The following is a 23,765-nucleotide window of genomic DNA, read 5'->3' as shown; positions in this document are numbered from 1 at the left end:
GGAGAGGTTGCTGAAGAGATAACAGATACATTGGTCATGATTTTTCAAGAATCGCTTGATTCTGGCATGGTCCCAGAAAACTGGAAGATTGCAAATGCCGCTCCGCTCTTTTAAGAAAGGAGGAAGGCAAAAGAAAGGAAATTATAGGTCAGTTGGCCTAACCTCAGTGGCTGGGAAAGTGTTGGAGTCTATTATTAAGGATGCGGTTTTGGGGTACTTGGGAGTCAAAGTAAGCATGGTTTCTGTAAGGAGAAATCTTGTCTGACAAATCTGGTAGAGTACTTTGAGGTAGTAACAAGCAGGGTGGATAAAAGAGAGGCAATGGATGTCATTTTCTTGGATTTTCAGAAGGCATTTGATAAGGTGCCACAAATGAGGCTGCTTAACAAGATAAAATCCTATGGCATTACAGGAAATATACTAGCATGGAGAGAGGAATGGCTGACAGGTAGGAGGCAGCGAGTAGGAATAAAAGGGGTCTTTTCTGGTTGGCTGCTAGTGACTAGTGGTGATCCTCAGGGGTCAGTATTGGGACCACTACTTTTCACATTGTTTCTCAATGACTTGGATAATGGAATTACTGGCTTTATGGGAAAGTTTGCAGATGATACAAAGATGGGTGGAGGGGTATGTAGACCTTAGGATTGCAGCAGGACTTAGACAAATTGGAAGAATGGGCAAAAAAGTGTCAGATGGAATATAGTGTTGGGAAATGTATGATAATGCATTTTGGTAAAAGAAATGATAGTGCAGACTATTATCTAAATAGAAAGAAAATTCAAACATCAGAGGTGCAAAGGGAATTGGGAGTCCTCATGCAAGACTCCCAGAAGGTTAATTTACGGGTTGAGTCTGTGGTAAAGAAGGCAAATGCAATGTTGGCATTTATTTCAAGGGGAATAGAACACAAAACCAAGGAGATAATGCTGAAGCTTCACAAAACACTAGTCAGGCCACACTTGGTTGAATATTCTCAACTGGTGAGTATTCTCAACTGTTTTTGATCCCATATCTCAGAAAGTATGTGCTGTCAGTGGAGAGAGTCCAGTGGAGGTTCACAAGGATGATTCTGGGAATAAAAGGGTTAACATGTGAGGAGCATTTGGCAGCTTTGGACCTGTACTCACAGGAGTTTAGAAGAATGCATGGAGATCTCATTGAAACCTGCAGAATGTTGAAAGGACTAGACAGGGTGGATGTGGAAAGGATGTGTCCTGCAGTGGGGGTATCTAGAACTAGAGAGCACAACCTCAAAATTGAAGGATGACCTTTTAGAACAGAAGTAAGGAAGAATTTTTTTTTAGCCATGTGAATCTGTGGAATTGCAACAGACTACAGTGGAGGCCAAGTCCGTGGGTATATTTAAGGTGGAAGTAGATAGCTTCCTGATTGATCAGAACAGCAAAGGATATGGTGAGAATGCAGATGCATGGATTTGAGCGGGATCCGGTATCAGTCATGATGGAATGGCGGAACAGACCCATGTACCCGTTTAAGCATCTTATCCAGCTGCGCACTGTCTCGGGGATTGCTACATCAGTGCCATTTCATTTAATTAAGGCTCCAGCTTTTGCTTAGTCCTGTCTTATTAAGACCAGAAAACAGAACAGCAGAATTAGGGCATTTGGCCCATCGAGTCTGCTCCACTTCTCCACCCCATTCTCTTGCCCTCTATCCATAACTTTTGATACTTTTTCTAATCAAGAAACCTGTCAATCTCCACTTTCAATATGCTCAATGACTTGACCTCAAATGCGATCTGTAACAATGAATTCCACAGATTCACCACACTCTGGCTGAAGAAATTCCTCCTCATCTTTGTTCTAAATTTTGGTAGGTCAAATATGATGGCAGAATATAATATTAATGGTAAGACTCTTGGCAGTGTGGAGGATCAGAGGGATCTTGGGGTCCGAGTCCATATTACGCTCAAAGCAGCTGCGTAGGTTGACTCTGTGGTTAAGAAAGCATACGGTGCATTGGCTTTCATCAATTATGGAATTGAATTTAGGAGCTGAGAGGTAATGTTGCAGCTATATAGAACCCTGGTCAGACCCCACTTGGAGTACTGTGCTCAGTTCTAGTCACCTCACTACAGGAAGGATGTGGAAGCCATAGAAAGGGTGCAGAGGAGATTTACAAAGATGTTGCCTGGATTGGGGAGCATGCTCTATGAGAATAGGTTAAGTGAACTTGGCCTTTTCTCCTTGGAGCGACAGAGGATGAGAGGTGACCTGATAGGGGTGTATAAGATGATGAGAGGCATTGATCACGTGGATAGTCAGAGAGTTTTTCCCAGGGCTGAAATGGCTGCCACAAGAGAGCACAGGTTAAGGTGCTGGGGAGTAGGTACAGAGGAGATGACATGGATAAGTTTTTTATGCAGAGAATGGTGAGTGCATGGAATGGGCTGTCAGCAACAGTGGTGGAGATGGATAAGATAGTCTTCTAAGAGACTTTTGGATAGGTACATGGAGCTTAGAAAAATAGAGGGTTATGGGTAAGCCTAGTAATTTCTAAGGTGGGGACATGTACGCACAACTTTGTGGGCCGAAGGGCCTGTATTGTGCTGTAGGTGTTCTATGTTTCTGTGTTTCTAAATGGACGTCCTTCTATTCTGAGGGTGTGCCCTCTTAGTCCTAAATCCTCTGTCATAGGAAACATTCTCACCACGTTCAGTCTATCTAGGCCTTTCAATATTAGATTGATTTACATAGAAACATACATAGAAAATAGGTGCAGGAGTAGGCCATTCGGCCCTTCGAGCCTGCACCGCCATTTATTATGATCATGGCTGATCATCCAACTCAGAACCCCGCCCCAGCCTTCCCTCCATACCCCCTGACCCCCGTAGCCACAAGGGCCATATCTAACTCCCTCTTAAGTATAGCCAATGAACTGGCCTCAACTGTTTCCTGTGGCAGAGAATTCCACAGATTCACCACTCTCTGTGTGAAGAAGTTTTTCCTAATCTCGGTCCTAAAAGGCTTCCCCTCTATCCTCAAACTGTGGCCCCTCGTTCTGGACTTCCCCAACATCGGGAACAATCTTCCTGCATCTAGCCTGTCCAATCCCTTTAGGATCTTATACGTTTCAATCAGATCCCCTCTCAATCTTCTAAATTCCAACGAGTACAAGCCCAGTTCATCCAGTCTTTCTTCATATGAAAGTCCTGCCATCCCAGGAATCAATCTGGTGAACCTTCTTTGTAATCCCTCTATGGCAAGGATGTCCTTCCTCAGATTAGGGGACCAAAACTGCACACAATACTCCAGGTGTGGTCTCACCAAGGCCTTGTACAACTGCAGTAGTACCTCCCTGCTCCTGTACTCGAATCCTCTCGCTATAAATGCCAGCATACCATTCGCCTTTTTCACTGCCTGCTGTACCTGCATGCCCACTTTCAATGACTGATGTATAATGACACCCAGGTCTCGTTGCACCTCCCCTTTTCCTAATCGGCCACCATTCAGATAATAATCTGTTTTCCTATTTTTGCCACCAAAGTGGATAACTTCACATTTATCCACATTAAATTGCATCTGCCATGAATTTGCCCACTCACCCAACCTATCCAAGTCACCCTGCATCCTCTTAGCATCCTCCTCACAGTTAACACTGCCACCCAGCTTCGTGTCATCCGCAAACTTGGAGATGCTGCATTTAATTCCCTCATCCAAGTCATTAATATATATTGTAAACAACTGGGGTCCCAGCACTGAGCCTTGCGGTACCCCACTAGTCACTGCCTGCCATTCTGAAAAGGTCCCGTTTATTCCCACTCTTTGTTCCTGTCTGCTAACCAACTCTCCACCCACACCCACATTTCAATGAGATCCCCTTCTTTCTCCTAAATTTCAGCTAGGACTGGCCCAGAGCTATCAAACACTCATCTTGTATTAACCCTTTCATTCCCAAAATCATTTTCATGAACCTCCTCTGGACCTTCTCCAACGCCAGCAGATCTTTTCTTAGATAAGGGACCCAAAATGTCTCACAATTCTCCAAGTGTGGTCTAACTAGTGGTTTATAAAACCTCAGTATTATATCCTTGTTCTTGTATTCTAGTCCTTTCATTTGCCTTCTTTACCACCAACTCAACTTATTTGTTTCAGCCTCCACTAGTAGTACACCATCTGTATCCTAAACATCTACTGCTGTATTTCTGACATTTTATGGTTTTATTTCCTCTATATTCATCAATTAAATATAAAAAAGATATTGTTCTAATAATAACCTCACTGTTGCCTTTCAATGATGAGACTCTGTCCTCTCAGCATGTCACCTCTTCCTAATATAGAACATGACCCACTTTCCTGATTGATCTTTGGAAGAATTACAATTCAACCTTGATACCATTTGCAGTACAAGTAGACATTCTGAGTGCTTGATCTTGATTTGATATTATGTGGGGAATTCAGCCATATAAAGAAAGAGGATGTGCTGGAGAGTTTGGAAAGCATCAAGTTGGATAAGTCACTGGGACTGGATGAGATGTACCCCAGGCTTCTGTGGGAAGCGAGGGAGGAGATTGCTCAGCCTCTGGCGATGATCTTTGCATCATCAGTAGGGACGGGAAAGATTCCAGAGGATTGGAGGGTTGCGGATGTTGTTCCCTTATTCAAGAAAGGGAGTAGAGAGAGCCCAGGAAATTATAGACTAGTGAGTCTTACTTCAGTGGTTGGTAAGTTGATGGAGAAGATCCTGAGAGGCAGGATTTATGAACATTTGGAGAGGCATAATATGATTAGGAATAGTCTGCATGGCTTTGTCAAAGGCAGGTCGTGCCTTATGAGCCTGATTGAATCTTTTGAGGATGTGACGAAACACATTGATGAAGGTAGAGCAGTAGATGTAGTGTACATGAATTTCATCTAGGCATTTGATAAGGTACCCTATGCAAGGCTTATTGAGAGAGTAAGGAAGCATGGGATCCAAGGGGACATTGCTTTGTGGATCCAGAACTGGCTTGTCCACAGAAGACAAACTTCCTCTTCCAAACTTCTCACCATCGCCCCTTCATATTCTGGATGGAGGTCATATTCTGGACGGGTCATATTCTGCATGAAGGTCGATCACCAGTGGAGTGCCTCAGGAATCTGTTCTGGGACCCTTACTCTTCGTGATTTTTATAAATGATCTGGATGAGGAAGTGGAGGGATGGGTTAGTAAGTTTGCTGATGACACAGTGGTTGGAGGTGTTGTGGATAGCGTAGAGGGCTGTCAGAGGTTACAGCGGGACATTGATAGGATGCAAAACTGGGCAGAGAAGTGGCAGATGGAGTTCAACCCAGATAAGTATGAAGTGGTTCATTTTGGTAGGTCAAATATGATGGCAGAATATAGTATTAATGGTAAGACTCTTGGCAGTGTGGAGGGTCAGAGGGATCTTGGGGTCCGAGTCCATATTACGCTCAAAGCAGCTGTGTAGGTTGACTCTGTGGTTAAGAAGGCATATGGTGTATTGGCCTTCATTAATTGTGGAATTGAATTTAGGAGCAGAGAGGTAATGTTGTAGCTATATAGGACCTGGGTCAGACCCCACTTGGAGTAATGTGCTCAGTTCTGGTCACCTCACTACAGGAGGGATGTGGAAACCATAGAAAGGGTGCAGAGGAGATTTACAAAGATGTTGCCTGGATCGGGGAACGTGCCTTATGAAAACAAGTTGAGTGAACTCGGGTTTTTCTCCTTGGAGCGACGGAGGATAAGAGGTGACCTGATAGAGATGTAGAAGATAATGAGAGGCATTGATCATGTGGATAGTCAGAGGCTTTTTCCCAGGGCTGAAATGGTTGCCACAAGAGGACACAGGTTTAAGGTGCTGGGGAGGAGGTACAGAGGAGATGTCAGGGGTACGTTTTTTACTCAAAGAGTGGTGAGTGCGTGGAATGGGCTGCTGGAAATGGTGGTGGAGGGGGGATACAATAGGGTCTTTTAAGAGACTTTTGGATAGGTACATGGAGCTTAGAAAAATAGAGGGCCACAGGTAAGCCTAGTAATTTCTAAGTTAGGGACATGTTCGGCACAACTTTGTGGGCCGAAGGGCCTGTGTTGTACTGTATGTTTCAATGTTTCTATGTGTGTAAAGGATGTGCAGTTTTGTTCACGCATGGTTTTCTCTGAAAACACCAATGGCTCACACCAAATAAATGCAACCAAATCTCTGCACAATTCTCACCTGTATGCTCATAAGTATATGATAATCACATGAGCTACTGAAAGTAGACCTCAGTGAAAGCAAAGTCTCTTTATGCAACTCAGTACTCTGTTGAGCAGAATAATGTGCAAGAAAAAGCTACTTGTGAGAGAAAGGATGTGTTAATAGTGTGAGGTGAAATGAATCACAGTAGGGAAATAGGCCTTTTGGCCCAACTCGCCTATGCTAGTCCAATTTGCAAGCAACTTATCCATATCCCTTTCAATATTTCTTATCAATGTACCTGTTCAAGCATGTTAAATAATGTTGTTGTACCGGCCTCAACCATTTTCTTTGGCAGCTCGTTCCATATGCTAACCATCCTCTCAGTATAAAGGCTTCATCTCAAGTTTCTATTGAATCTCTCTGCTCAGTTCTTCACTTCCCTACCCTAGGAAATACAACATGTGCTTTCACCCTATCTATGTTTCCCGTGACCTCTTTAAGATCATCTCTCATCTTCCTACGCTTCAATGAATATTGTCCTAAACTGCTCAACCTCTCCCTTATAACCCAGTTCCTGGAATCTTAAGTCTTATCTGCACAGTTTCCAGTTTAGTGACATCTTTCCTATAGCAGCGTGACCAATGCTCAGCACAATACTCCAAGTCTGACCTCACAGCATCTTGTACAACTGCAATATAACATCCCACTTTCTATACTCAAAGCCCTGAATGATGAAGGCCAGCTTGGTAATGCCTCAAAAAGGTGGCATCAATCATTAAGGACCCACCAGCGCCCTGGACGTGCCCTCCTCTGATTGCTACCATCAGGAAGATAGTACAGGTGTCGGAAGACTCACACACAATGTTTCAGGAATATGCCGGTGATATTAAACCTCATTCCAATCCTGAAGCCTTTTGTATCATCCTGTTTACTTTGCACAATAAGATGGACTCTTGACTTCATAATCTATCTCATCATGTACCTTAAACACGAGAAAATCTGCAGATGCCGGATATTCGAGCAACACACATAAAGTGCTGGTGGAACGCAGCAGGCCAGGCATCATCTATAGGAAGAAATACAGTTGACGTTTTGAGCCGAGACCCTTCGTCAGGACTAACTAAAAAAAGAGATTTAAAAGTGGGAGGGGGAGGGAGAGATCCGAAATGATAGGAGAAGACAGGAGGGGGAGGGAAGAAGCTAAGAGCTGGAAAGTTGATTGGCAAAAGGGATACAAGGCTGGAGAAGTGAGAGGATCATGGGACAGGAGGCCTAGGGAGAAAGAAAGGGAGAGGGGAGCCCAGAGGAAGATGGAGAGCAGGCAAGGAGTGATTGTGAGAGGGACATAGAGAGAAGAATAAAAAGGGGGGAATAAAAATAAATAAGGAATGGGGTAAGAAGGGAAGGAGGGGCATTAATGGAAGTTAGAGAAATCGATGTTCGTTCCATCAGGTTGGAGGTTACACAGACGGAATATAAGGTGTTGTTCCTCCAATTTGAGTGTGGCTTCATCTATACCCCTTCCCCACACGAAACCACCACGGTGGGCTCCACAGCTGAACAGGTGAGAAGACAGCTGAAACGTCTCAACCCAAGCAAGGCTGCAGGACCGGATGGTGTCAGTACCAGGGTGCCTGTACCCCTCAGCTATGTGGAGTACTTCACCATGTATTCAACCTGAGCCTGAGGCTCTGGAGGGTTCCTGTACTGTGGAAGACGTCCTGCCTCGTCCCTGTTCCGAAGACGCCGCGCCCCAGCGGCCTCAATGACTACAGACCGGTGGCATTGATCTCCCACATCATGAAGACCCTGGAGAGACTTGTTCAGGAGCTGCTCAGGCCTATGGTCAGGCCACACTTAGATCCCCTCCAGTTCACCTACCAGCCCCGACTAGGAGTTGAGGATGCCATCATCTACCTGCTGAACCGTGTCTACGCCCACCTGGACAAGCCAGTGAGCACTGTGAGGGTCATGATTTTTGACTTCTCCAGTGCATTCAACACCATTCACCCTGCTCTGCTGGGGGAGAAGCTGACAGCGATGCAGGTGGATGATTCCCTGGTATCATGGATTCTTGATTACCTGACTGGCAGACCACAGTACGTGTGCTTGCAAAACTGCGTGTCCGACAGAGTGATCAGCAGCACTGGGGCTCCACAGGGGACAGTCTTTTCTCCCTTTCTCTTCACCATTTACACCTCGGACTTCAACTACTGCACAGAGTCTTGTCATCTTCAGAAGTTTTCTGATAACTCTGCCATAGTTGGATGCATCAGCAAGGGAGATGAGGCTGAGTACAGGGCTACGGTAGGAAACTTTGTCACATGGTGTGAACAGAGTTATCTGCAGCTTAATGTGGAAAAGTCTAAGGAGCTGGTGGTGGACCTGAGGAGAGCTAAGGTACTGGTGACCCCTGTTTCCATCCAGAGGGTCAGTGTGGACATGGTGGAGGATTACAAATACCTGGGGATACGAATTGACAATAGACTGGTCAAAGAACACTGAGGCTGTCTACAAGAAGGGTCAGAGCCGTCTCTATTTCCTGAGGAGACTGAGGTCCTTTAACATCTGCCGGACGATGCTAAGGATGTTCTACAAGTCTGTGGTGGCCAGTGCTATCATGTTTGCTGTTGTGTGCTGGGGCAGCAGGCTGAGGGTAGCAGATACCAACAGAATCAACAAACTCATTCGTAAGGCCAGTGACGTTGTGGGGATGGAACTGGACTCTCTCACGGTGGTGTCTGAAAAGAGGATGCTGTCTAAGTTGCATGCCATCTTGGTCAATGTCTCCCATCCACTACATAATGTACTGGGTGGGCACAGGAGTACATTCAGCCAGAGACTCATTCCTCCGAGATGCAACACAGAGCATCAATGGAAGTCATTCCTGCCTGTGGCCATCAAACTTTACAACTCCTCCCTTGGAGGGTCAGACACCCTGAGCCAATAGGCTGGTCCTGGACTTATTTCATAATTTACTGGCATAATTTACATATTACTATTTAACTACATGGTTTTGTTATTATTTATTATTTATGGTGCAACTGTAACAAAAACCAATTTCCCCCAGGATCAATAAAGTATGACTATGACTATGACTATTGACATATCAGAATGGCCCAAAACATCGACTGTACTTCTTCCTATAGATGCTGCCTGGCCTGCTGCATTCCACCAGCATTTTGTGTGTGTCATTATGTACCTTGCTCTTTGCCTGCACTGTATTTTCTCTCTCACTGAAATATTTTATATTGCATATTGTTCTTGTTTCCTTTGTATTGCCTCAGCACACTGATCTGATGAAATGATCTGTATGGATGGCATGCAAAATAAAGTTTTTCACTGTACCTCCAGTTGTGACCATAATAAACCAATTTACCTGTGATATGATGGGGGAGAACCAATGGCATTGATCTTTGGATCTGAATTTCCAGCTCTATGTGTAATGTGGCATAATTTTGATTAGAATCCTGATTATTGATAATCATTTTGCTCTGACACCTTAATGATTTAGGTATGGCCTGGTTTGGAAATATCAACGCCCCTGAACAGAAAAGCCTAAAGAACGTAGTGGATACAGACTAGTCTATCACAGGTAAAACCCTCCCCATCAATGAGCAGATCTACGTGGAGCACTGTTGCAGAAAAGCAGCATCTATCATCAGAGGTTCCCACCACTCAGGTCATCTTCTCTTCTCATTGCTGCCATCAGGAAGGAAGTACAGGAGTCTCAGGACTAACATCACCAGATTCAGGAATAGTTACTACCCCTTAACCATCACCAATGGGAATAACCATCACCGATAGGAATAACCTCATTCAGCTTCACTTAACCTAACACTCAACTATTCCCACAACCTATGGACTCACTTTCAAGGACATTTCATTTCGTGTTCTAGATATTTAATGTTTTTTTTCTCTTTGTGTATTTTCACTGTTTTTGTGTGTCTGACCTGTTGGGCGTGGTCTTTCATTGATTCTATTGTATTTCTTTGTATTTACTGTGATTGCCCGTGAGAATTAATCTCAGGATTGTTAATGGTGACATATATGCACTTGGATTGTAAATTTACTTTGAAGTAATCATTAGTGTAGAATGTGTTATCTCTAAGAAAACAAAATCCAGAACCCAGTCACGTTGAAATACTACGTGATGGCACATCTGGAAAACATTTCAGCCACATATAGACAGAAGTCTTAACCGTGCCTCTGCATCTTAATGTTAATAAGCGTATCTTGGAGAATATGTGTTACTGGTTGAATAGGGCTATATACTGGCTGATCCATTTCTCTTTATCACTGATGCAGAGCTGGGCTGAGAAGTGGCTGATGGAGTTCAACCCAGAAAAGTGTGAAGAGATTCAATTTGGAAAGTTGAATTTGGAGGCAGAATACTTCCATTTGAATACTATCATTTGATTCATTAAAGACAGTAATGGAAAGACAGCACGGCCAATGTGGGGTTCTTGATGATGGATGCCTCTTTCTTGTGATGGCTCTCCCTTTGGGAGGGAGGTACAGGAGCCTTGGGTACCACACCACCTAGTTCAGGGACAGTTATTACCCCTTAGCTATCAGGCGCCTGAACCAGTTTGGGTAACTTCACTCACCCGAACACTGAACTAATTCCACAACCTATGGACACACTTCCAATGACTCTACAACTCGTGGTCTCAGTTTTACTTATTTATTTTTATATTTCAGAATCGGGTTTATTATCACTGGCATGTGATGTGAAATTTGTTAACTTAGCAGCAGCAGTTCAATGTAATACATAATATAGAAGAGAAGAAATAAAAGTTATAATAAGTAAATCAATTACAGTATACATATATTGAATAGATTTAAATCATGCAAAAAACAGAAATACTGTATATTTTTTTAAAAAGTGAGGTAGTGTTCAAGGGTTTAATGTCCATTTAGGAATCAGATGGCAGAGGGGAAGAAGCTGTTTCTGAATCGCTGAGTGTGTACCTTCAGTCTTCTGTACCTCCTACCTGGTGGTAACAGTGAGAAAAGGGCATTCCCTGGGTGCTGGTGGTCCTTAATAATGGATGCTACCTTTCTAAGACACCACTCCCTGAAGATGTCCTGATTACTTTGTAGGTTACTATCCAAGACGGAACAGATTAGATTTACAACCCTCTGCAGCTTCTTTCAGTCCTGTGCAGTAGCCCCCCCTCCCCATACCAAACAGTAATGCAGCCTGTCAGAATTCTCTCCACAGTGCGTCTATAGAAGTTTTTGAATGTATTTGTTGACATGCCAAATCTCTTCAACTCCTAATGAAGTATAGCTGCTTTCTTGCCTTCTTTAAAACTGCATCAATATGTTGGGACCAGTTTAAATTCTCAGATCTTGGCACCCAGGAACTTGAAACTGCTCACTCTCTCCACTTCTGATCCTTCTATGAGGATTGGTATGTGTTCCTTCATCTTGTCTTTCCTGAAGTCCATAATCAGCTCTTTCATCTTACTGACTGAGTGCCAGATTGTTGCTGTGGCACCACTCCGCTAGTTGGCATATCTCACTCATGTACTTCTTCTTGTCACCACCTGAGATTCTACAAACAACGGTTGTATTGTCAGCAAATTTACAGATGATATTTGAGCTATGCCTAGCCACACAGTCATGTGTATATAGAGAGAGTAGAGCAGTGGGCTAAGCACACACCCCTGAGGTGCACCAGTGTTGATCATCAGCAAGGAGGAGATGTCATCACCAATCTGCACAGATTGTGGTCTTCTGGTAAGAAGTCCAGTTGCAAAGGGAGGTACAGAGCCCCAGGTTCTGCAACTTCTCAATCAGGATTGTGGGACTGATGGTATTGAATGCTGAGCTATAGTCGATGAACAACATCCTGACATAGGTGTTTGTGTTGTCCAGGTGGTCTAAAGCCGTGTGGAGAGGCATTGAGATTGTGTCTGCCATTGACCTATTGTGGTAATGGGCAAATTGCAATGGGTCCAGGTCCTTGCTGAGACTGGAGTTTAGTCTAGTCATGACCAGTCTCTCAAAGCATTTCATCACAGTTTGTCATCTTTTGTTAAATATTCACTGAGGTAATAATCATAAAACTTAACTAGAGGCAAGTGACAGTAATTTAGCAAGATTTTACGTCACTAAATAGTAAGTATGTGGGTCATTATCATTCCAAGTAGGGGAAAGATAAATAAAAAAAATCTGACCTGTTCCTTATACAATACATTACAGTAATTCCTTACCAATTCATCAGTAAATTTCCATATAGGGTCCCTTTCAAGATAAAGGGAAGATATTGTAGTAATTGTGCAGTCAGATTTTTATCGTTTTGTGAAAATTGTAAAGGATCTTTGAAATGGAACATCTTCTAATCTGGACGAAAAACTGTTCTAAAGATGACGGAAATCAAAAGTAATTTTCACCTTTCTCACTGTGCCACTAGATCAACCCTGTCATTTGCCTTTTCCTTTTCTTCCTCCAAATATTCAAATGCCGAAATGGTACTTGTTTTTCCATTTAATTTCATTTAGGGATGCAGCACAGAACAGGCCATTCCAGCCCTTTGAGGCTCGCCAGCCAGCAACCCTGAATTAACCCTATCATAATCATGGGACTATTTACAATGGCCAATTAACCTACTAACTGCTATGTGTTTGGATTGTGGGAGGAAACTTGAGCACCCAAAGAAAATCCATGCATTCCAATGCATCTCAGATGATGTTAGAATTGAACTCTGAAATCTGACGCTCTGAGCTGTAATAGCTTTGCACTAACTGCAGTGTTACCGTGCCCTGCACTTCCTTGTGGTTTCTTCCTTATTTGCCGTATACGAAATATCTTCTATGGAATTCTTAGCTTTCAAACATGTTCTGACCTTCAATTACTTTCTTTATTCTCAAAGAAGCTACCATTTCCATTATTCTCCCAAGATTTGTTGGTATTATTCCATTCTCATAACCTCTCCATTCACCATCAGTGGCCTCTAGCCATTCAGCATTCCCTGTTCAAATCCACTCAACTCTTCTTTTCATAGATCCATGAAAACTCCTTTTAAATTCACCAATGGTGCCTTTTATGAAGAAAAGCCTGAGGTACTCTCTCTTGCCCAATTCAGCAGAGCTTTACCCAGGTTTACATCACTAGCATACATTGTGAAAACTGTTGTTTTGCAGCAGAAGGACAATGCCATACCTCTATAACTATAAATTACAATAAGAAAAATGTGTATATATAAGTAGTGCAAAAATAGTGACACACACAAAATGCTGGAGGAACTCAAGCAGGTCAGGCTGCATCTATGGAAATGAATAAACAGTTGATATGTTGGGACAAGACGGGTCTCACCAACGTAGGAGAGGCTGCATCGGGAGCACCGGACACAATAGATGACCCTAGCAGATTCACAGGTAAAATGTTGTCTCACCTGGAAAGACTGCCTGTGGCCCTGAATAGAGGTGAGGGTGGAGGAGTTTAGGGAGGTGTAGCACTTAAACCACTTGCAGGGATAAGTGCTGGGAGGGAGATTAGTGGGGTGGGACGAATGGACAAGGGAATCACAGAGGGAGTCATACCTGCAGGTGATAGGTGAAGTCATATGGGTGAGAAAGGTAAATGGCTGAAGAAGAAGGAAAGATTAAAAAAAAGTGAGGTAGTGTTCATGGGTTCATTGTCCATTCAGAAATCTTATGGTGTAAGGGAAGAAGCTGTTCCTGAAACACTGGTTGTGTGTCTTCAAGTTCCTGTACCACCTCCTTGATGGTAACAATGAGAAGATGGCACATCCTGGGTGGTTGGGGGTCCTCAATGATGAATGCCACCATATTAAGAATTATTTAACGAAGTATTTTAACAGTGTTCTACCTGTTACTGAAGGTTTGGAGTTTGGTGAAGGGATAATTCTATGAATTGACAGCACATTTAATTTTGTTACGTAACCCAATGTTCCATGTTATCAATAAAACTTGACCCAATCTTACGACTCAATGGAATTATTTTAATATTTTTCAGGTAGAGATACTGCTCGGCAGTGAGCTCTTCCAGCCCAATAAATCCGTGCTGCCCATTTACACCCCTGTGACTAATTCACCTACTAGCCCATGCATCTGGAAGTGGGAGGAAGCCTGAGTACCCAGAGGAAGCCCCTGCGGTCACAGGGAGAATGTACAAACCCTTACAGACAGCAGCAGGAATTGAATCTAGGTTGCTGGTGTTGTAGTAGTATTACACTAACCGCTATGCTACACTGCCGCCCTATTGGAATTAGAATGATACATCCTCCGCTAGGGGAGGGGGACCCTAAAAGTGGGATCTTAATTATATACATGAGACTTGGAGCTGAAGAGCTGCCTCTGTCTCCACAAACAGTAGTTGAAGACCTCAATGCACCTTCTCCATTCTAACTTGCTACCCTTGCTGAGGTCAGACAGCAACTCTTAGGCTCCCCCTCTTACTCCTTGAACAGGAACCCACTAACAAACAGCAAGCCACTGTTTTCACCCATCATCAAACTCATTGCCTCGGGAGAACTCCCATCCACTGCCTCCGACCTCATAATCCTGTTACCCTAGATTGCTTGTTTCTACCTCCTACCCTAGATCCACAAACCTGACGTACAAGTAGGCCCATTGTTTCTGTCTGCTCCTACTCTATTGAGTTCAACTCCACATAACTCAACTCTGTTTTGACCGTAGTCCTGATGAAGGGTCTCTGCCTGAAACGTTGTCTTTATTGCCCTCCATTGGTGGTGCCTGACTTGCTGAGTTCCTTCAGCATTTTGTGTGTGTTGCTTTGCATTTTCAGCATCTGTAGAATCTCTCATGTTTATGATTTTCTGCTCCACTGCAAGGTCTGTTCAGGGTATGCCTTCTCTGAAGAAGTTAAAGTTTTCTCTTCGACAGGAGTTCAGTAAGACCCTCTCCTACAGTTCTCCCTCTGTAATCCCTGCTGTTCCAACTTCTTGTCCTTCCTCTCCCTCCACCTTTTTACTTCCCACTCACTTTCCAGTCCTAATGAAGGGTCTCAGCCCAAAACGCTGACTGTTTATCCATTTCCATGGACGCTGCCTGATCGGCTGAATTCCTCCAGCATTTTGTGTGAGTTGATCTGCAGAATCCCTTGTGTTTATGATTTACTGCACATTCCCCTAATGGTTTCCAGTAGCTTCCTCTGGAGAAGTATTCAGCATATATTTCAGATGGAACAGCTGTTCAGCAGCTCACCCACAGCCTCTAAAGATCCTGATAAAGACAAGCAATCAGAATGGTTCAAGCCTCCAGTCAGTCCTATTGCACAGCCTACAACCAGGCCAGAGAACGTACAGAATAAGGAGTACCATTATTCACCACATGCATTAGGAACTCGCTGAGGTGTGTTGGTCAGGGTACGACATGCAACAAAAAATAATGCTCAACATTTATAACGGATAACAAATTAAATAAAAATTAAGTAGAGCTAAAGTGTAGATAGGGAATAAAATGTGCATAAATACCAGCATGGATTTACAATGTAAACAGCATTTTAAAAAGTAATTTATAGTGTTTACCATGTAATGCAGAGATGGGAGTAATAGATGAGGGATGTGTGGGAGGGCTAATGAGAATGGTTGATCAAATTAACCAACTTGAGAAAGAAACTTTTAAGATGATGTGGTTTTTTTCTAGTAGCCGTATAGCACTTTCCAGAAGGGAGCGTTTAGAAAAGGCAGATTATGGTGTAGGTACCATCCGTAATGATTTTTCCCGATTTTTCTTTCTCCTGGATACATACAAGTCCTGCAGTGATGGCAGATTGCAGCCAATGATCTTTTCTACTGACCTGACAGTTCACTGTAGTTTTCGTATATTGTGAGAGGATGCTGAACCGAACCAGGCAATACAGAGCAGTGGCCCGCTCTGCAGATTTCCATACTGTGAGACGATGCAGACAGTGCAGAGGAGAGGTCCACTCTATAGTTTGGAAGACAATGTAAGCTTCATCTACATCAAAAGAAACCAAATATCCCTTGTGAGAAACATTGAGATAGAGAAGCAAACTCTTATTCAATCATCATCATAGCTTGTCGCACCAGACAGCCAGCCACTCTAGTGTTGTTTGGTTGATGTTGAGCAGGTCAGTGTCAGCTAAATCAGGTGAGAGTGGGCAGAACGTGTTCAATGTTCTGCACCCTTTCGCCACACTCACAGGATTTGCTGGTCATTAAACCCCACTTCACCATGTTGTCTCCCGTCCTACAAACTCCCGCTCTCACTCTGTTGAGAGTGCACCACTTCTGTCTGTCAAGCAGTGCCCCGTCTGGCAACATTTCCATGGGGTCTTGCCCTGTATTGTTTGGTGGGGTTCTGGCTTCTGTTTGTTGCCAGAGGTCAATCCTGTATGTTGGGGGGATGTTCCGTGCGGTAGTTCCTCCACTGTAGCAAAGCTTTTCCTCGATTTTAGGTGGATGGAAACTGGCAAATGATGATGTAGTGGGTGCCCTGGATTGGAGTTCTGTTTACCTTTTTCAATTTTTGTTGTAGTGTGTCTTTGGATCTCTGGGGGGAGCAATGCCTGCAAGTCTGTAAATGATGTTAGTGGGTGTGGGGCGCAGTATGCCCGTGATTATTTGGCAGGCTTCATTAAGCAACAGGTCTATTTTCTTCACATGGGCTGATCTGCCCCACACAGGTGCACAGTGGTGCATAGCAGAGTGCTAGGGCAGTTGATCTAAGTGTGTGAGCATTAGCTCCCCATTTCGCACCTGCTAACTTTTTCAAGTGAGAATTGCAAGAGCCAACTTTCCCTTGGAGTTTTTGGATGTGGGTGGCAAATGAGAGCATCCTATCCAGTGTCACGCTCAGGTAAATTGGAGTCGGATGGTCTTCGAGCTCCTTCCCACACCAGAAGATCTTGAGTTTCCGAGCTGCTTCTCGATTCCTCAGGTGGAATGCACACTCTTGAGTTTTTGATGGATTTGGGATCAGAGACCATTTTTCATAATACTGCTTCATTGCTTCGAGGACTGCTGTAAGTCGTCTTTCAACTTCTTGGAAGGAGTTAGCTTGTGTTGCTATGCATAGGTCGTCTGCATAGGTTCCTGCATGTGTTAGGAAAGGTTGGTTGGTCGTTTGTGTAGACATTAAATAGTAGAGGTGCCAGGACTGATCCCTGTGGTAGTCTGTTCTTTTGTGGACCTACTCTTAATTCCATTCATTTCTACATAAAATCTATGATTTTTTAGGATGCTTCCTATTACGTTGGCTGTGGTTTTATTCTTTAACATTTTAGACAATTTCAGTAGAAGGCCTCTGCGATTCACAGTGTCGTATGCTGCTGTTAAGCCAACGAATGCTGCCCCTGTAATTTGTTGCATTTCAAAGCCATCCTCAATATACTGGATTAAATTCAGGACTTGACCACAGTAAGAGCGACCTGGCCTGAACCCAGCTTAGTCTGGTGTTAGAAGATCTTCGACTAAGGGGGATATTCTTTTCAGTATGAGTCTCTCGTAGAGTTTATAGAGGGTGCAGGGCAAGGAAATCGGTCTGTAGTTTTTAGGAATGTTGGGGTCTTCATTGGGTTTTAGGAGAGCAACAACTTTGGCTCTTCTCCACTTTTTAGGTATCTTTAATGATCTTAGGCAACAGTTAAAAAGGGACAGAAGCCAGTGCAGTGCTTTAGGTCCAAGATGTTTGAGAAATTCATTAAGAATCCCATCTATGCCAGCAGATTTGCTGGATTTTAGCTGTGATACTTCATCCCTTTAATTCTTCTAGGGTGAGAGGTGGGATGTTGTTATTCCCGTTTGAGAGAGCTGACTCCATCTCCTGAAGTTGCTTTTTCTTTTGTCTCCGTTCTTTTTAGTATTAGCCGACAATTTAGTATTAGTTGGTTGGCAACCTGATTGGGTGTTACTGCAGCAATTCTCTGTGGTGGTCTATTGTCTGAGTTGAGTTTCCGAACAGTTGCCCATGCCTTCTTACTGTTCTTGGTCATGTCTGTGTTTTCTATCAGTTCCTGCCAACGCTGTTGTCTCTCTTGACTCAGTAAGGACAGAACTGACTCTCCCATTTCAATTATGTCTTGACCAAATGGGTCTTGGTCATATAAGTTGACATAAACATCATAACTTTGCTTGATATCACTAGTCAATCCCTGAATATATTTGATTCTGCAGCCTCTAGGTATGTTCTGCTGTGCTACTTTCCAGATTAGTCAGATAAATTCACCATAATGATCAGGTTGGTGGTCTGGTATCAATAAGTCGATCAAGGGATTCTGCGAAAGATGTCCCATTTGCTTCTCTCAGGATAAATCTTGGTAGGTACTTTGATGGTACAGGTCTCAGAACTGGAATGGATTCTACCTGGACTGAACGATGTTGGGATTTGGGTATATGTTGGAGGACTGTTCGTGTGAAGAGGTTGGAGCTTGCTGAGGTAACAAAGGCAAGGGCTGGGTTGTATCCTTTTCTCCATCTGGCACTTGTGAAGGTAGGGGTGTCCTTTGACTCGTATAGCAGCTCAAGGCTGTTGTTTAGAGCCCATGGTACAACTTCTTCTCCATTTGCATCGTCATCTTCATATCCCCAGTTGGTGCTGTGGCTATTAAAGTCACCAATAATGAGGTACATTTTGTCCTGGAGATCTAGGTTAGGTGGCCACATGAATGGTTTATTAGGGGGTTCGTAGACCAAGATGATATTTATGTGTTTTGTTTCAACTTTCAGAAGTTCCATTGAGCCAGCTTGGGTGTTTGCTGTGCTCATTACTATAGATTTCTCTTTAACAAAGATTGCACTTCCATAAGTTTGGCTAGGGGTGTCAATAGCCAAGTGCATTCCCTGGCGCATAGGGTTGGTTATTCAGCCTATGAGTTTCTTGTATGCACAAGATGCCCGGTTTTAATTTTGCCAGGATTTTGCTTTACTGTGGCTAAAGCCTTCGATATTGTGGCTAACGATTTTCATGATTTCCAGTGAGCCGAGGGTTTATCCTTTTACCACCCACTGGATCACTTGGTCTGGCGCGTAATGTCAGGATTGGTCTCCTTTTGGATTAACAGGGTCATGGCGTGAACATTCCTGACTCGGCCCCTTATTCAATGAGGTGCATGTTTAAAGGAGAACTTAAAAGGGAAAAAATGGGAAGTAGAAAGACTGAGAGGTTTATGGAGGGATTTCCAGAGCTTATGACCTTGCAAACTGATGCAATACTGCCCTCGATGATCACAGCCTTCAGCATTGATCTGTTCCCATGTCTAATCTAAAAAGGCAACTTGTGTATTTATTTACTTAGAGAAACAGTGCGAAACGCACTGCCTAGCGACCCCTAACAACCCCAATTTAACCCTAACCTAATCGCAGTATAATTTGCAATGACTAATTAACCTACCAATCGGTACGTCTTTGGGAGGACTGTGGGAGGAAACCGGAGCACCCATAGAAAACCCATGCATTCCACCGGGAGGACATACAAACTCCTTAGAGACTACGTCAGAATTGAACTCCAAACTCTGGAACATCCTGAGCTGTAATAACGTCGTGGTTACCACCACACTACCATGACACCAAATAGAAACTCACATTAGATTTGCATTGGAAGCTCACAATCCACTGATGTTCTCAGTTGTGTCTCGAGTAAATAAGTACCAGATTGTTTTCCTCAGCTGGATCCCATTAGAAATAACTGCAAAGAATGTTTACATCAATGCAGAATCATAGCCCTATGCCTACAAAAAATGTAGTAAATATAGCCCATAGCCCAGTTGATCACAGGCAAATCCCTCCCCACCATTGAACATATTTACAAAGAGCACTGCCATAAGAAAGCAGCATCCATCATCAAAGACCCCCGCCATCCAGGCCAAGCTCTCTTATCGCAGTTGCTATAGAGAAGGAGGTACAGGAGCCTGAGGTTCCACACCACCAGGTTCAGCAACAGTTACTACCCTAAAATCATCAATGGGTCCAGAACCAGCATGGATAATTTCACTCACCTCAACACTGAACTGATTGCACAATCTATGGACTCACTTTCAATGACTCTACAATTCATGTAGTCATGGGCATTGATCCCAACTTTGCCAGCATTTTTGTTGGCTACGTGGATAGTCTATGTTCCAAGTTTACACTGGTGTCATAGCCCACTTCTTCTACACTGCATTGATGACTGCATTGGTGCTACTTCCTGCACCCACACCTCCCTCCCCTTCCTCAATCTCCCAGTCTCTTTCTCTGGAGACAGCTTATCTGTGATGTCTATTATAAACCCACTGACAATCACAGAGTCCTGAAGTATGCCTCTTCCCACCCTGTTACTTGTAAAAATGCCATCCCCTTCTCTCAATTCCTATGTCTTCACTGCATCTGCTCTCAGGATGAGACTTCTCATTTCAGAATGAAGGTGTCCTCCTCCTTCAAAGAAAGGGACTTCCCTTCCTCTGCCATCACGCTGCCCTCAACCATATCACTTCCATTTCGTGCATACCTGCCGTCACCCATCCTCCCGCCACCCCACCAAGAATACAGTTCTTCTTGTCCTCACCTACCACCGTACCTCGATGTCCAGTGCATAATTCTCCTCCATCATGTCTAACAGGATCTCACCACCAAGTATATCTTTCCTTCCCCCCCCCCACTTTCTATTTTCTACACAACTCCTTTGTCTATTCGTTCCTGCCCACTGATCTCCCTCCTTACACTTATTTTTGCAAGCAAACAAGTCCTACACCTCCTCTTTCACACCGTTCAGGGCCCCAAATTGTCCTTCCAAGTGACGCCACACTTCACCTGTGGGTCTGTTGGGGTCATATACTGTGTTCGGTGCTCCCGGTGTGGCCTCCTGTATATCAGTGAAACCTGACATAGAATAAGAGATTGCTTTGCTGAGCACCTATGCTCCATCCACCAGAAAAAGCAAGACCTCCCAGTTCCACACATTTTAATTCCACAACATTCCCAATCCAACATATCAATCCATAGCCTCCTCCATTATTGTGATGAGGCCACAATAAGGTTGGAGGAGGAACACTTTATATTCCGTTTGGGTAGCCACCAACCTGATGGTATGAACATTGATTTCTCGAACTTCCAGTAATGCCCCTTTCACCATTCCCTCTCTCACCTTATCTCCTTACCTGGCCTCACCTCTTTCTGTCTGTCTGTATCTTGTTTTACGGCAGTTGGCATCCAGCTTAATGGTGCATTACCGCCACCCTCTGCTCCAGAATGTGCACTAGACATACATTCTAAATCCCTTCACCCAATCGCGTGTGCGCGCACACACACACACACACATATATATACAAACCTACACTTCATCCTCCCATCTTTGACCATCCTAGTATCCTATTCCTGTTTATTCGTCATATTCTATAAAAAATCCCTGTACCCCTTAAAAACGCTAAAAATACCCGGGTTTGTGCTCTCTCACCCATGCCCAGTAACCCTTTTAATGTGGATTCCTGCATCCCCAACTCCCTTAATTTATTTCTCATCATCTCTCTCTGTATCCCATACTTCCTGCAACTCAGAACTACATGTTCTACTGACTCCTCTTCCTGACATTCCTCACACAATCCTGTCTGGTGTTTCCCTATCATTTTCAATGTTTTGTTTAATGCACAATGCCCCAGCCTTAACCTAGTCCACACAATTTCCTCTCTTCTGTTTCCATTACCTACCCTAGGAACTGCAACACTCTTTTGTATTTGATATAAATGCCTCCCTTTCCCCTCCCTGTCCCATCTTTCTTGGCACATTCGGTTGACTTTTTCCCAGATTACACACTTAACCTCTGCTTTACTGATACTAATGTGCATTTCCACATTTTCTTTCTTTAACGCCCTCTTTGCCAACTCATCCACCTTCTCATTCCCCTTCACCCCTACATGTGCTGGAACCCATAGAAATTTTACCTGACCTCCCTGATTTGCAATTCTTGTAACTAACTGAAGGACTTCATAAAGTACATCTTGCCGACTGTTTGTGTGAAAAGACCTTAAACTTGCTAGAACTGAGGATGAATCTGAACATATCAATGCTTTGGCTTGTCTGGCTTTCTGCACCCATTGCAACACAACCAACACTGCCAGCATCTTCACTGTAAACACCCCTAACTTATTAGATGTTCTTCTGCTGATTCCAATTTCTTTTGCTGGTATTACCACCCCAAACCCTGTCACTCCTGTTTCAGGTTCCTTTGCACCATCCATATAAATGTGAGTATAATCACTATACTTTTCCATCACATGACAGTATCTCACCTCTTTCTAATGCTCCTCCTGCTTTTAATACTTCCTTGGCCTTCTGTCCTCTCCTATCAGATTCCTCCTTCTCCAGCCCTGTGTCTCTTTCACCAATCAACTTCCCAGCTCTTTACTTCACCCCACCCCCTTCCCAGTTTCACCTATCACCTTGTGTTTCTTCCTCCCTTCCCCCACCTTCTTACACTGACCCCTCATCTGTTTTCCTCCAGTCCTGATGAAGGGTCGCTGCCTGAAACAGAGACCATACTCTTTTCCATAGTTGGTGCTTGGCCTGCAGAGTTTCTTCAGCGTTTTGTGCAGGTTGCTTGGATTTCCAGCATCCATAGATTTTCTCTTGTTTGTGATTGTAGTACAACTCATGTTTTCAGTATTATTTATTTATTTATTGTGTTTTTTGTTTTTTTTTAATTTGCATATTAGTTGTGTGGTGGAGAGTATATTGACTGGCTGCATCACTGCCTGGTATGGAAACACCAGTGCCCTTGAACAGAAATGCCTATAAATTATGGTGCTATGAGGGAGGAGCTGGCCAAAGTTCAATGGGATGATAGTAGAACAGCAATGGCAAGCATTTCTGGGAATAATGCAGAAGGTGCAGGATCAGTTCATTCCAAAGAGGAAGAAAGATCCTAAGGGGAGTAAAGGGAGGCCGTGGCTGACAAAGGAAGTAATGGACAGTATAAAAATAAAAGAGAAGAAGTATAATGTAGCAAAGACGAGTGGGAAGCCGGAGGATTGGGAAACTTTTAAAGAGCAACAGAAGGTAACTAAAAAGGCAATACGCAGAGAAAAAATGAGGTACGAAGGCAAACTAGCCAAGGATATAGTAAAAGCTTCTTTAGGTATGTGAAAGGGAAAAAAAAATAGTTGGCCCTTGAAGACAGAAGTGGGTGAATTTATTATGGGGAACAAGGAAATGGCAGATGAGTTGAACAGGTACTTTGGATCTGTCTTCACTCGGGAAGATACAAACAATCTCCCAGATGTAGTAGTGGCCAAAGGAGCTAGGGTAATGGATGAATTGAAGGAAATTTATATTAGGCAGGAAATGGTGTTGGATAGGCAGCTGGGTCTGAAGGCTGATAAGTCCCTGGGACCTGATGGTCTGCATCCCAGGGTACTTAAGGAGGTGGCTTTAGAAATCGTGGACGCATTGGTAATCATTTTCCAATGTTCTATAGATTCAAGATCAGTTCCTGTGGATTGGAGGGTGGCTAATGTTGTCCCTCTCTTCAAGAAGGGAGGAAGAGAGAAAACAGGGAAATATAGACTGGTTAGCCTGACGTCGGTGGTGGGAAAGATGCTGGAGTCAATTATGAAAGATGAAATTATGACACATCTGGATAGTAGTAACAGGAATGGTCCAAGTCAGCATGGATTTACGAAGGGGAAATGG

Source organism: Mobula birostris, chromosome 16 (genome assembly GCF_030028105.1).
Source record: "Mobula birostris isolate sMobBir1 chromosome 16, sMobBir1.hap1, whole genome shotgun sequence".
NCBI lineage: Eukaryota > Metazoa > Chordata > Chondrichthyes > Myliobatiformes > Myliobatidae > Mobula > Mobula birostris.
The sequence above is the reverse complement of the archived record's forward strand: the minus strand, read 5'-3'. Positions refer to the sequence as shown.